Source organism: Ornithodoros turicata, unplaced genomic scaffold (assembly GCF_037126465.1).
Source record: "Ornithodoros turicata isolate Travis unplaced genomic scaffold, ASM3712646v1 Chromosome65, whole genome shotgun sequence".
Taxonomy (NCBI): Eukaryota; Metazoa; Arthropoda; class Arachnida; order Ixodida; family Argasidae; genus Ornithodoros; species Ornithodoros turicata.
Window position 1 is genome coordinate 514,273 of NW_026999387.1, and position 14,555 is coordinate 528,827.

General features: G+C 45.8%; 1 protein-coding gene across 9 annotated transcripts in view; it reads left to right on the forward strand.

Moving 5' to 3' along the window:
• Nucleotides 1-14,555, forward strand: part of LOC135374478 (caspase-7-like) — a 319,855-nt gene that overhangs the window by 207,544 nt on the left and 97,756 nt on the right. The window lies entirely within an intron of this gene.

Sequence of the window (14,555 nt, forward strand, 5' to 3'; positions counted from 1 at the left end):
ATCACGATACATTCGGTAACGGCTACCCCACTGGTCTACCGTGTCATGCCGTGGCCAGTAGTTTATCCAGAACCGCGGTCTCTGGGGGAGGGGTCGGGGGCGTTGCAAACAAAATTGGGGTGCGCTTTCATTGTAACAGCACTACACTGAAAAAAAAGTTGGGAGGTGCCGCAAAAGATTTAGGGGGAGGTGTCTGGGTTCTTTATATACTTCTGGTCATAGATAAAAGGGTGCGTGGTTTCTGCAACCACTTTCGACGACTTCTACTTCTACCCGTACTTAAATTTTTCATCATGTACTTACACGTTAATTGCAACCAGTCATCGGAATGTAGTTAGCGGCGCGATGTGATATCATATCTCGGCCTTCACTTTTTTTTTTTTTTCACAAGTGTCGCTTAACACTTCAAAGGTTTCTGAACTTTTGATTACCAACCAATCATGTCTTCCAAACGCTGATGAACCTTGAGGAGTTGATGTTACATCACCAACTACCATGGGTAAAAAGATCGAACCTTTAAATTCAAGTTTAAGGGAACCTTTATCTCAGTTGAAAATTAATCGGTGTTCATGAAACCGGGCAGAAACTAGCTATCTGTTCCAGGTTAACCATGAAAGCCTAGGAGCAGCTTATTTGGCACACGGTAAAATGTACAGGAGGGTGCGCGACATTCGAAGATAGGAACAGGTGTTGTAGAATCCCCGGCGATCTAAGGAGATGACCTTCCTCGCGGGCAGTCAGAACCATAGGTACATTAGCGAACGGAAGCCGCGTTCAGTGTGAGCAGGCTTGGTATCCTAATATTTCCCTGTTATTGCGAGCGTTGTGGTAATGCCGAAAACGAAATATAGCTGTCGAAGCTTGATATGTTTGAGGACTAAGAAGTTTGCGCGGTGTACTAAAGCCTCGAAGCCCATCTCGCATATCCCCAGTACGCTGCGGCGACAAGTCCTTCTGAGAAGTGTCGTGGAACCGGTGGCAATGCCTAGAAGCCTTGTCACCCTGTTGGAAATTCCTACTTGACTCCATATGGTATTATGACACCAGGTCCTACATGATGAAGGAACCTACATATAAATAGGATCCTGTTTAATTGTGGGTCCTACATGCAAATGCGATCCTACATATAAACAGGATCCTATTTGGTTGTGGGACCTACATGCAAATGCGATCCTACATATAAACAGGATCCTATTTGATTGTGGGACCTACGTTGGGTCCTACATGCAAATAGGTCCAAGTCTCTCGTGGTGATCCTGTATAATTTGTGCACCCTATTGTGCTGTGTATACTAGGAAATAACAAATCATGCAGCTTCTGTTTTTTTATTTTTTATTGATATCGTTCATCATCCCTCTGACATGACTGTTGAACAATCACACTCTTGCCTGATGTACAGCGTCTTCAACACCTTTACAGATCATGCTAGATGATAGCTCTAAGATACATTTCTTGTAGGCATCTGAAACAATAAAGTGAGTTAGGAAGCTAGATTTAACAAGGGATAATACATTATGTGTCACATAAAATATGCCAAACTCTTGCACAGGTTAACCAGACTCCCCACATATGCTGTTACTTGAGGTCCAAAGACAATGGTTTTGTTTGTTAGCAGTTAGATCAATTAACTATGACAACTGGGGCTACAGCAAGGGTGTCAGTAAGGCATTACCTGAACAGGGTGAAAACAATGCACGTTGAGTTATAATATCCGCAATTATTTACATTCTGTACATATTCCTTCCACACTCGGGGAAAATATGCATGACCCAAGCTGAGTTATTATGAATTAATAACCAAAAAAGGAAGATCTGTATCTTTAGAGCACCGATACCCTGTAGCAGGGCCGCTGAAGCATCACACATGATATCAACCTGATGTTAAGTGATGATACAGGTTAACCAACAGGGTAAGAGCACAAGATTACAGATGGAGGATAAGGAAATAGGTAACAATAGGGTAATAATCGCACTGAGCGGATAAAGTTATAGGAACCCACACGCTAGGAAGAATACAACGCAAAAGGTGCACGAAACATGCACACAACTAACCTTCAATTCACGAAATCCAACAGCTTTCGGTCTTCCAAGGTACACACACAGAAACAAGTCCAGATACCACTAGTAAGGCATGAAATACAGTCACAGCACTGCGGGGCACCAAAACCACCAAAACTACGACGAAAGACGCTTCCCGAACGAGAGCTCTCTGGACATGCGTCCGAACGCTTCTAAGATTTCCCTTCCAAATGAGCTGGAGGAATTCCAAGCTCCAACGGCGCCACCTGGCTGTAACGGTTCTCCACCATACTCTCCTCGCGCTACATCCAGAAAGCAGAAAGTCGCGCGTACGGGTGACCAGTGCCATTGGAAAGATGACGTTTTTCCCGTCAAAATAAGTCTTCAATCACATTTCTACGCCAACAAACAACCGACATCGAAAAAAATGCTCCCAGCCCCATGTATTACGAGCCGCTTTTGCCATGTTGTCCTCACTCGAGAATGGAGAGAGATAAAAAGATCCCGCAAGTTTGTAGCCGTTCGGTGTTCGGAGTGCACGAATCCGTTAATAGGTGATTCAGATCTCCCACAGGGTTCAAACCTAAAAACAGGGCCGAAGGTTGCAGAACTAGGAGAGTCAGCCTAAGGAATTTCGGGAATAACGCCATAACCTGTAGTAAATAGACGGAAGGTGCGAATTGAAAAGTTGTAGAGCAAAGAACGAAGAACACGCATCCAAAATTCCCAGTAAATTGGACGTTATGTAAGCGAGATTACGGCACTAAAGGAACGGCACTCACGGAAGCGTCTCCGAGCGGCGTCAGCCAGACTTGCTGGCGCCAGTGCCATGACCCTCCAACTCCGAAGCCCATATCTGGGGAACGGAGAGTCGCGCGCTTACGGGATTGAAGCGGTTGGAAAGAGCACGTCAAGAGCTTCAAAACTATGTCAAACACGACTCTGTAGGTGCTATTAAAACGGTTTTAGGGAAAAAAACAGCCGGCAGTCCCATGTATTGGGAGGAGTGTAAACACGGAAACCTGTAGCTCGAGAACCAGAAGACTTTGACAGCTGTAGTAAATTTCGCCACGTTCACCGATTTGAGGCGAGTACACTCTAGAAATATGAAAACTGTCCATCGCGGGCTTCCGTCCGAAAAAGGGCGTCAAAGCTTAGAAAAATAGAGTTACGACCGCGTCTCTGCCCACAACCCCCGAACCGCTAAAGACCGACCCATGGTTCCATTTGACCGATCGTAGAGCGACTCAAGTCCTACTAGGACGGAAATTCTGGTGTCGACATGACCAGCGGGGCGGATGTTACGGAGCTCCGAATGCATCGGAAGTGCAGACGGAGGCCTGGAATTTTCAAGTATCTCGACTACTCTTAGGATTCCTGCGAGCCGTGAGCGTGTACGTGAAGGCGAAGGATTGGGGAATCCGTGACAACAAACCGCGTCCTGATAGAACCGGTTTAGTCCTAGAAATTAGACCGAGAACCCCATCGACACCGCAATGTCGCTCGATGGGGTTCAACCGCCACCTCGACCTGTTGCGCACTACTGTCGAAGTGTGTGCTTAAATAGCACTCAAAGGAATGCACGCATCATTGTATGCTTGATGGTTCGTCGACTAGTAATGGACATACTCTATGCATGTTCCATAAATGAATGCAACCAGTCCATTCACTTGTTTTTAACCTAAAAATATATATTTATTTGCAGTGGTTCGCACTTGATAACCTGCCGTATGTATGCGCGTTAGCAAACGTGATTGAATATGACTAGTTCGTTCTAGGCCCCAGTTTTGAAGGATATATATAAATATATGCAATCAAATAATGTTTGTTGCTGTGTTAATATATCACTTCCATATCTCAAAATAATTCCCCACGTCCTCCACACGTGAAACCAAACAGGTCACGTAAGATATCCCATAGCTCCTTTTTGATGTTCCTTGTAGGATCCTATAAGTCTGCTACGTAGCCGGATATAGGCAATGTAGTGTCCTACAACTCTCCTATATTGCCGAATATGGGACAAGTAGGACACCACAACTCTCCTACATAGCCTAATATGAGACATGTAGGATCCTATGACTCACCTATATGTGAGTGAATATAGGACATGTAGGATCCCACAACCTTCCCACATGATACAAAATAGGACATAAAGGATCCTACATCAATTTGTATAGGATAAATAGGATCGCATACAACCTATTTGGCTTTTTTTCAACAGGGCACCGTAGTACGATGGATAACTTTTTTCAGTTTCTGCAGCAAAAAAAAAAAAAAAATGAAAAATACAGTCACAACATCTATTTACGGTATTGTTCTTGGCTATGGGACCGTCTTATTCACTTTGCTTTTACACATTCAGAGCTACAGGCAGAAACACCAACGATTTTGTTACCTCTTATGCCGTTTTTAGTGCATAAACCAGGATATTTGCGCCTTTTATAGGCGCCGAAAACACGTTTTCTTTTTGTGCCTAAAAACCCGGGCTCTATTCATCGCTCTGAATTCTTCGGGAAAATCCGTGTCAATCGGGCCATTTTGTGAAAACTCTACATGAACGGCCTTTCGTTCGCTTTGAGATGTTGTACTGCATGGCATGCACTGTGTTATTCAGTAGTTTGGCGGCTCATTTTGCCTCCACCTCAATTGTGTTTAAGACAGGTCAATATGCGGCGCGACTTCTTGTTTGAGATACACTCCCTTGCATCAGCGGCAAATGTCAGATAGCGCATTACAGTACACATCTATACTGACTCACTTAATTGATACGCAGTATCATTTCGCAAGTGTGCAAAGCCGACCGACCATCCAAGCGTTTCTATTTGTGCGCTTCAACAGTAGCGCTTATGATGTTCGCATATTACCGTTTACGTTTGCCGCATACTTTTTGAAGGAAACACGATGTAAATCTAGCTCCTCCGCGAGTGCATTTGTTGCGGTTTGGGTTGACTCAGAGCACGTGTGTTTGCACGCGAACACTTGTTTCATTTATTTTATGTTTAGGGCAGATTCCTTTGATTTTCCTGCCGTGCAGTATCCCAGAGCGCGCTCAGATGCTATTTACATACATATCACGTGACGAAGAGGGCGCTGGAAGCGCAGCGCAAGCCACTGCCGAGTATTAAAAGGAAGTCTGGTCATTGGGAGGAGCCTAAAAAAGAAGATCATCCTGTTAATCAAACTTAGGCGCATTTCATTGGTTGCCGTTTTCCATGGGGTGGGTGGGCGCCATGGCAAAAAAAATTTCACAAAAATGGAGGATGGGGCGTGGAACGGCGAAGCGGAGATTTCGTGACAAGGAATTTCACAGACTTCTCTAATTCCATACTGTGAGTATACATCATCGTGTACGCATCTGCAAAATCAGCTTCAAGTTTCACTTGGCCATCATTATTTACGCGAAAATGAGATGTTTGGTCGCTAACGTTAGGCCTCGTTAAGACGGTCATCCCAAGATAACAAGAAGGGCGTTGAAGTTTATTTATACATACATCCCTGCTTATTTTTTATTCAATGTACTTACGTTACGTTATATAAATAATATTAATAATAATAATAATCCTTTATTGACAGTTAGTAAGTTAGTTAATAAATTAGTAAAATAAAGCAAACCTTGGAGCTTACAGCAACCCACTTCTTGACTGAGGCATGTCTGTTATTGATAGTGTGCCTGCAAACAGACATGCCTCAGTAGCGGTGCATATTCGAGCTGAAGTGACAAATCACCCCCTGTCTAGAACATTTGATCAGTTTAAACAGTTGATCAGATATAAAGCTAGAACAATCTGAATCCATCTAGTAGGTGGTTCACACGCGACAACATTGTCCACATAAAATAAGATAGGACGACGAATAGAGCTAGTCGGAGCATGGAATCAAAGTTGTAGGATCACAGATGGGACATCGATTATATTTACCCGTATTCACTAGCCGACATAAACCACTGGCTTAGTGACGTCAGCTTTAAATCGATCGCGTGATCTCTCCGGGTATGAAGCGCCGTCCAAACGGTTGACCACGACGCATCAGCATTATTTACACTGTCACGCGATGGTTGAGGGGACGGAGAAAGTAGCAGACGACTGGACTGCGAAGAGGAAGGCTCCCGTTTCTTCTTCTTTTTTTTTTATTATGAGGTTGGTAATGGGGCTGGCGCTGCTGCAGGTGGTTGCGGATCAGGGTGTCGGTAATCGGCGGTTCTGCAAGATATGGCTGATATGGTCGCTACAAAAGTGTACAGCTTGGGACAAAAGTTTACGGAACACGGCATTGGCGTATTTCTTCATGGGAGCGGCCCCCTGCTACATATCAAGAAGATATCAAATAAGAAACGGGTGTCCGGCTATTTTGTCCATCTCTCAATGAGTGCGTCCACCTCTGTTTTCTGCTAGGGTGTCGCTCAAATGGAGAAATGTGACAACTCCGTGTTCCGTAAACTTTTGTCCCAAGCTGTACATAGCGAGCGTTTGCCATGCTATTTGAAAGGCATCAGTACGTATTCTCACGCCGGTGATCGTTCTGCTTTTGATGGCGTTCTGTCGTTGATTGTGGTTGCGTATAATACCTTAATCCACATCAACCATCGCTTTGATCTGGAGCACATTCTTCTTCATTGCCCTCACTACCAACCTTCCCGAACCGCACTCTCCTGGTCTCTTCGTCAGCTGGACTCTCACCCCTTTTCCGGTTTTCCCTCTCGAAATTGCTTGGTCCCCGCCCCAATCCAGCCCAGCAACGATCAGCGCTCAAAGCCCTTTTGACATTTCTGGACACCATCGGGCTCCGATCGTTACTGTGAAGGGGCTCATTATTTCATACCCCACATCCCAACCAGCAATGGGGTAGAGTATCGCCTCTGGCGATGAACCTCCCCAGGCGAAAATTTGAGCTGGGAAGTCAACTGGTACCAGCTCGTTCCTAGTTCGCACGAACTGGTGGTCAACTGGAACCAACTCGTGGCAACTGGAAAGTAATCTGTTCAAGCTGGGCTGGTGGCAACTGGGCACTTTGTGGTACCAGCTCATGCTGGACTGGTAGCAACTGGGAAGTGAACAGGTACCAGTTCAAGCTGGGCTGGCGGCAACTGGAAAGTGAACTGGCACCAGTTCAAGCTAGGCTGGTGGCAAGTGGGCACTGTGTGCAACCAGTTCAAGCTGGGCTGGTGGCAACTGGAAAGTGAACTGGTAGCAGTTCATGCTGGACTGGTAGCATCTGGAAATGAGGGGGTGCCAGTTCGAACTGGACCAGTTTACATATTTCGGGGGAAGTTTCGGTTTCAGTGCCAGGACAGGTTAATATGGAGATTGCAAGACGAAGTTATAAAAGCGATAAAAAGAAAGTAACTTTATTAGTAGAAGTAATCATATTTCAATTTTCGTAAAGTTCGTTAGTGTTAACGAAAGTTATTTTGGAACTCTTATATTTGTATTTTGTGCGTTCCTGCTCCCGCGATGAATGACGCGTTTACTGTGCAACGGTCGCATGCTTAGCAGCATGCTTGTACAGCGATTTTTGCTCGTTATCTTCTTAGCGTGAATGTTTGACATAGGCGTTGGTTTTATAATCTAAAGGATTTGTCTGCAAGTTACGACAGTGCGACAGTACAACGAACACCAGCGGCCGGGCGGGTGGGTGTTATAGGATTACAGCTCGACTACAACTGTGGAGACCGCTTTATATCGTGAGTACTATATGCTTAAGTGCTTTTTCCCTTGTGCACCATTTAGAAATATCACTTCCACTAGAACCTCTTCTCTTTGTTCCGCGTCACATCCGTGGCACCTGCAAGTGTATGCCGTTTTACAAGTAACATCCGGTTTATGTTAACGTTACCAGCAACTTTTTTCATTCATGTTTTTGTTTTTGCTTTTTTTTCGTTCATTCTCGTGTTTTAGATCCTTCACACCAAGGAATTTGTCGAACTAGCGTAGTGCGCCAGAGTAATACTCATTGCCCCCGAAAGCCGGCGAATCTCTTAGTTGAAAGGTCCAACTACTGCACAACGGAAATTGAGAGATTTGCATACTTTCATGGGCCACGACTGCCCAAATTGAGTGACTGTCGAGGCAACACTGTCGAGGCAACACTACGTGTTGCAATTGAATGCATATTCACTTGTGCCTTTTCAACTTTCCAGAAACCTTAAGCTGCTGGGGCTCAAAGGAAAATATCTATCCATCGTGTGCTATTAAGAACATCTCAAATACTTTGTTGAATGATTCAAGATGTCCACAAGGCAGTCAAGCAAGGGACCAATTAACCATGAAGTATTATCTATTCCATGTAACTCTGTAGTTCATCTACTGCTATAATTTAATTACGTTATAGTTATGCTACATATACATTAGAATATGTGTAATGTTTGACTACAAATAAAATGCAATTTTGCATTGCAGTTCTTTGGATCTGCCATTGCTGGGAACAGCGATCCTGCAGAGGGGCACCGGTTACATACAAGCTAACCTCTGTCCGAACAGGCCGCTCTAAGTGAAGCCACTTCAACCGGCTCAACCAGCTCAACCGGCTCAACCAAGCTTCCCAGCTCAACAATGAGGTTTGCAACCAGTTCCAGTCGAGACTGCGACCGATTAGAAACCAGTTGGGCTAACTGGTACCAGTTGAGACCGGGACCGGCCAGAAACCAGTTGGGCCAACTGGTACCAGTTGATCGAACTGGTCCCTGTTCGATAACACAGTTCACCCAGTCCCAATTGCAACTAGACCAGTTCAACTGGGACTGGATGAACCGTGTTATCGAACAGGGACCAGTCGTGTTGTTTTGCAACTGGACCAGTTCAACTGGGACTAGATGTCCAGATGTAGACTGGAACTGTGTTATCGAACAGGGACCAGTCCGATCAACTGCTACCAGTTAGCTCAACTGGTTTCTGGCCGGTCCCAGTCTCAACTGGGACCGGTTGCAACTCGGACTGGGTGAACTGTGTTATCGAACAAGGACCAGTTGTCCCAACTGGTACCAGTTGATCTGGGACCGGTTGAACTGGTCCCTGTTCGATTTCGAAAAAAATTCGCATGGGTCGCCACTCTCCTTCTGAAAATAAAGTTGTGTTATTGTCCGTTGTGCGACCTGTGTGGTGAACTGCTACGATCAAGACAGCCTCTCGATTGATGGGACATTCCAGCAGCGCCTTTTATACGCTTTCGATCCTGATGTCATCTTCGCAACGTGTGTGCAAGTGCTTGATCACTGTAGGCGATGTAAAGAGAAAGAACATTGATGCAAGGGTGGCCTTATCCTGCATGGAACTCCCACACGCATAACCTTTACGGTGTTATAGTTTTAAGAAAGCGATGTGGTACTTTCAACGTGTCACATATCTGCACCGCCGCGTTAGAGCATCTCTTGGCTAGCTGTGTTTCTTTAAAGTGCGACTCGTACAGTAAATGTGCTCTCCGTGCTGCCTTGTTTACGTCCTCGTCCTGTGTGTGTGTGTTTTCTTTGTTTAGTGCTGTTTTCGTCATATTACACAGGGCGTTCCTGCTTGTTAGCTTGGAAGTCGCCAGTGTCGTGACCCCTTGTCAGTGCGGTGCTGTGCTTACCTCTGACCTCTTTTATTTCTGCATTTCACCATATAAGACTATTGTAGAAATTATTAAACACTAAATTGATTGTTCTGTTTCGCCAACAAATATTCATTATTACGTTGTGACTGTCTCTTGCTCTAATGAAATTTCACAAAAGGGGTTACCGAACGTACTTGTCATCTGCTATGATGCACGAAATAATTGTTAAAATAAAGGGCCACACTTTAATGCCATTACACTGCATCCCAGCCATCCAGAATTTTTAGTTTATTGAGACCATGTACACAAAATATAGAGGTTAACATTGACCAGATACCTCATAAAAGAGCAGGTCTTACACCGATTTCACTAGTTGTGTTTCAAGGATGGAGCAAACAGGGATGGACCAAAGAAAACACAACAACAGCTTCAACATCAGCTACAAACAAGCCTGTGCTGCCATTTTGTTCAATAATTGCATTGTACTTATTTGTTGAAAGCAATATATTATTGGGGAAACACTTTTAGACACCTGGTTAGGGACGTATCTATTTTTCCATGCTCATTCGTTACAAGCTTTTCTCTGCAACTCCATAATGGCATTGTAAGCAGTTTCACTGCATTATCATCGCCCCATTACATGCCAAACCATCACCACCACCAATGCCTAAAAACTCCCCACAGCTCATGCCATGCTATAATACTGCTGCAAACACGAAACAAGCGTATGAAGGCGGGGTAGTTGGTACGAATTCACGGTGTGTAGACAACAAAAAGACGCCGATAGAAGAACGACGGCACGGACGACTGCGTCATGCACTACGGTCTTTGAAAGTATCGTATTTGTCAAGTAGTAATTGGGAACGCACGAGCCATCGAGTTACCTGATACAAATGTCGCGTAGCGACCTCCTTGTTGATGCTCTTCAATACATCAAATTTCCATGGGACTGCAACGACGTATCGTCCATTCCTGAACTCTCTAAGCTGTTCAAATTCATCAAGAACCATACTGGGTCGTTCGTCGTGGTTTTCGCTGAATGCGGGTGCGGGTAAGCAAACTTGGACCCGCACACACGCAGTACCCGCGCGTGTGGGACCGGCACCCGCAAGAATTTAATCTGGTCCACCCGCACCCTCAGTGCTGTCTGTATACCCGCATACTCGCATTGGGATCCGCAGGGGTAAGTGAGCGGTATACACGCGCTCAGCGCCAGCTCGAACTCCCGTTTTCTTGTTCACCCTCTGGTTGATGAAGATGACGGGCTGGATACACTAGCCTTACCCCAGACCAATGGATGCGTTCCTTCTGGCCGTTAGTGACATCGGTGTTGGGGATTAAATATCCGCCTGAATCACAATTTCTTGGATAATCTCAGTGTTGGCTACGTGTCTCGGACGGCTTCAGTCGTATGCCAATAAAGCTGCAATTCAACAGAGAGCCATATATGTCTGCATTAATAACAGAACTCGCCCGCCAGCACTTGCCTGCTGCAGTCTGGCACATGAATTTATACGGCCAACGACTAGGGCACTGCTGAGCTTGCGTGTCACAGCTAGAGGGATCACTTGGTTTGCCATGGAGTGCGGGTAATGGGGGTATGCCCGCATTACTCGCGGTCGCATTGCGGGTACACCCGCATTTTTCCCGCTTCCAGCAGCGATCGCGAATTCCTACCCGCAAATCGTGACGATGTGCGGGTAACTGCGGGTACCCGCAAGTATACCCGCACCCGCGCTACACATCAGTTATTTCTTCCTGGTGTACGGATCTCACATTCAGCAAGGTGACATCGTGACAACCAGCCGTGTTGTTTTTGGACGAGTACGACCCTTGTAGAGTCCATCCAAGGTTGGTTTCTGCCACTCGAATACCGTGATAAGGATGTATAATTTCGCCTGTTATGAAGCAGGGCTCGGAACCGTTATTTTTTGTGGTTCGGTTCAAGTTCCCGTTCAAGCTTATCGATTCGGTTCGGGTTCAGCTCAACCGAAATAACGGTTTGAACCGATATTAACCCTTTAGTGCCCGCCCTCCTTTCCAATGGCTCTACAACCACGGGCCTGCGAAGCGACGTTTATCACCCGGAGGTATACGCAAATATAAATTTGCAAGGCAAAATACGCATCCGTTGCGCAGAGATGGAATGTTCCCAAATGGGAACAATGGGCTCTCGCAACATCGAAACATTTTAACAGCAAGTCTCACTCCTGGAAAAGTTTGGCGCGCTGACTGTACAGATGCACTTGACAGACTTTGTATATCGGTCCTCCGTTCTTCTCAGCACTGTCTGCAGCCGCGACATTTTCCTTCGGAGGCTAGTAATGTGCTTCTCCTGCTCTTGGTATAGAACAGAGTTCGCCAAGTGGACCTCTTCTTCTGAACGGACCATCAGAAGCTGCGAATAGTTCCTCCACCAGAAGTCTCATGCAGCGGAGCTAGTCGGGCTTAGGTTGACATCCGAGATCTAGCTGAAGTGTCCAGGCTGTGATGCGGCTTTTTGCTGGATGTGTCTGAGCAGTTGCCTTTCCATTTCGTGCTAGTAAAGACAAGACTGTAGTTATTGACAAACCTACCGAAAAACCCAATACAGTCATGAAGCTTAGCTCTCAACTTGCAGAAGAGATCGTGTTACCCTATATACATTCCTGACTAACTATAATGGACTAGCCCAGCGCGCAGATGTGCGTAGCCTCACGCTAGGACGACGATAGTACTGGTTGAACTGATTGGCTTCAGCAATGGCGTGCGGTGGTCGTGTCGCATTGCCGTCCACGGGCCAACGCAAACTATTCTTCGTTGTATCTGTACCGTCTTGCACTCTCTGCGGTGCAAGCGCAAGCAAGTGCAACGGGATACACCACATGGAAGCTCGAAGCTCATTTTTGACGAGCCCATTGCTCAGACTCTGCCGCTAGAATGCAGGTATACTCATGATTTAAAAAAAAAAAAAATGTTTTGAGCAGTGTAAAGAGCGACAAACCACCAAGTTGGGGAAACTTGCAGGCTGACTCGTGACCTGCCAGGATAGTGCAACCTTCCCGTTTTACCCATTTTGTACCGGCCGTGCCCCTGTTCCATGACGTGTAATGTGTACGTGTCGCTGTACTCTATACGTGTGGCGAACTCACAGCCCACAGCAATTTCCATTTCTTCCTTCCACATACCCGCTACATCACTTGGCAGAGTGTCTTCTTCGTCTCCTTGGTCTTCATAGGTCACGTTCCTTTCACACTTGGTTGTGCATAGCCCAACACTATTATTCTGATGTCCGCCGCTGATCTTTATAACCACTTCCAAGACTTCTACTAATGTCCGACAAGTTTATTGAGGATATCTGCAGAGATCCAGAAGCGTTGTCCGTCCAGCCGTTCAGTACGGAAAAGTATGTACTTGAACATTGTTCCCAAATGGGAACAACTGAGGAAAAGTTTGCCTCACATTGAAATATTTGGCTACTGAACGTTTATATCTACACAGATATGTTCATTTGTCTCTCAGCAATCACCTCTGACAGTGACATAAACAACGGGAATGCAACGCACCTGCAGCACGTGATAGAAACTCAGTTGCCAGCAAAAATTCCAACTTTGGTCAATGTGGCTCACGAATCTCCCTGTCAACTGAAAACGTAAACCCCTAAGCGCAATTTCGGGTCATACCTTTGAGTATTGATATGTTGGCATACAGTGCAATCTGATTTGGACATCATGTCGGCGTTAATAAAGTTGCGGGATCGCTTGGACTAAGGTAATGTTTTTGTTCCCAAAGGGGAACAATGGTATCAAATGGGTCAATCGGTTCGAACCGGTTTACGTGTACTGCGCTAATCAGTGTAACATAAGATTTTATTGCCTTCTTCCTTCCTCTTACACCCTCACCTCTACACTTCATAAATACAAAGAACCACGCAGTTCACAGCAGATCATCCTTTACTCTACCGAAAAGTGCTGGGAAATGGCGTACAGCATGTCATTGAACTCCAGGGCAAAAGGCTGTCGCCGATTTCTAAAGAAAAAAGAGAGAGGCCGAGTCTCTTGGTTCGGGAGTCGATGTCTAGCTGGTGCCAGAGCTCGACGCTCTGCACCATGCTCTGGAGCACATACCAACCTCCTTCCTGTGGTCGCTAATTGTACGCGTTGCTTACTGGTGTCACTGTGAACTATCAAAATACACGTTGCCTTCACACTGCGACGCTGAATGAAAGGAAGCAGCCGAGGCAACAATGCAAAGTGTAGCCGTCGTGTAGTACATCTTTTTTTTTTTACACCTCGAGTCACAAAAATGTACAGCCATGTCGTGAACGTTTTGGAAGTGAGGCTGTAGGAGGTGCATGGACTCACCACTTCTTGGTTTATCAATTTGTTATATCCGCTCTATGAGTTCGGCAATATTCCGAGCGATGCAGGGAGTTGGTGCGCTGCAGTCGAGTGAGAAAGTATAGGCGTTTTTACCGTCTGGTGAACCGGTTACCGATCATATTTTTTTCGCTTCAGTTCCGGTTCGTTCAGGGGTACAGAAAAAATGTTTACGGTTCGGGTTCGGTTCGGCAAAAAATAACGTTTTTTTTTTTTTTTTTGCGGTTCTCGGTTACGGTTCAGTGCCCGTTTCGACACCTGTTACGGAGTCCCAGTAATGATTCGCCCCGATCCATAACTGTATCGGTAGGGAATCTGGACTTGTGGTTGTGTCGGCCATTGTTAGGCTTCGCTTTTGTAGTCGTTGTTTAGTTACCCTGGAAGGGGCTTCGAGAACTTGGGTGCAGATTTTTTCAAAGAACAAAGCGAGTTGTTATGGTATCCTGCCCCCAGTGTGACCGCGTGTGGACTTCAACTATGTAGAGTTCTTCTGGGCGCTGAGGTAGATTACCCCAAAGGATGCTATGGGAATGAGTGCTGGACATGGTGATGGACATGGCGATGGACATGTCAGCGTCCGAGAGCTTTCGATAGGCGAGGAGTGAAAAATGTGCGGTGACTTCCTCTGGTCGAAGATTGAGCGTTTGCTGCCACG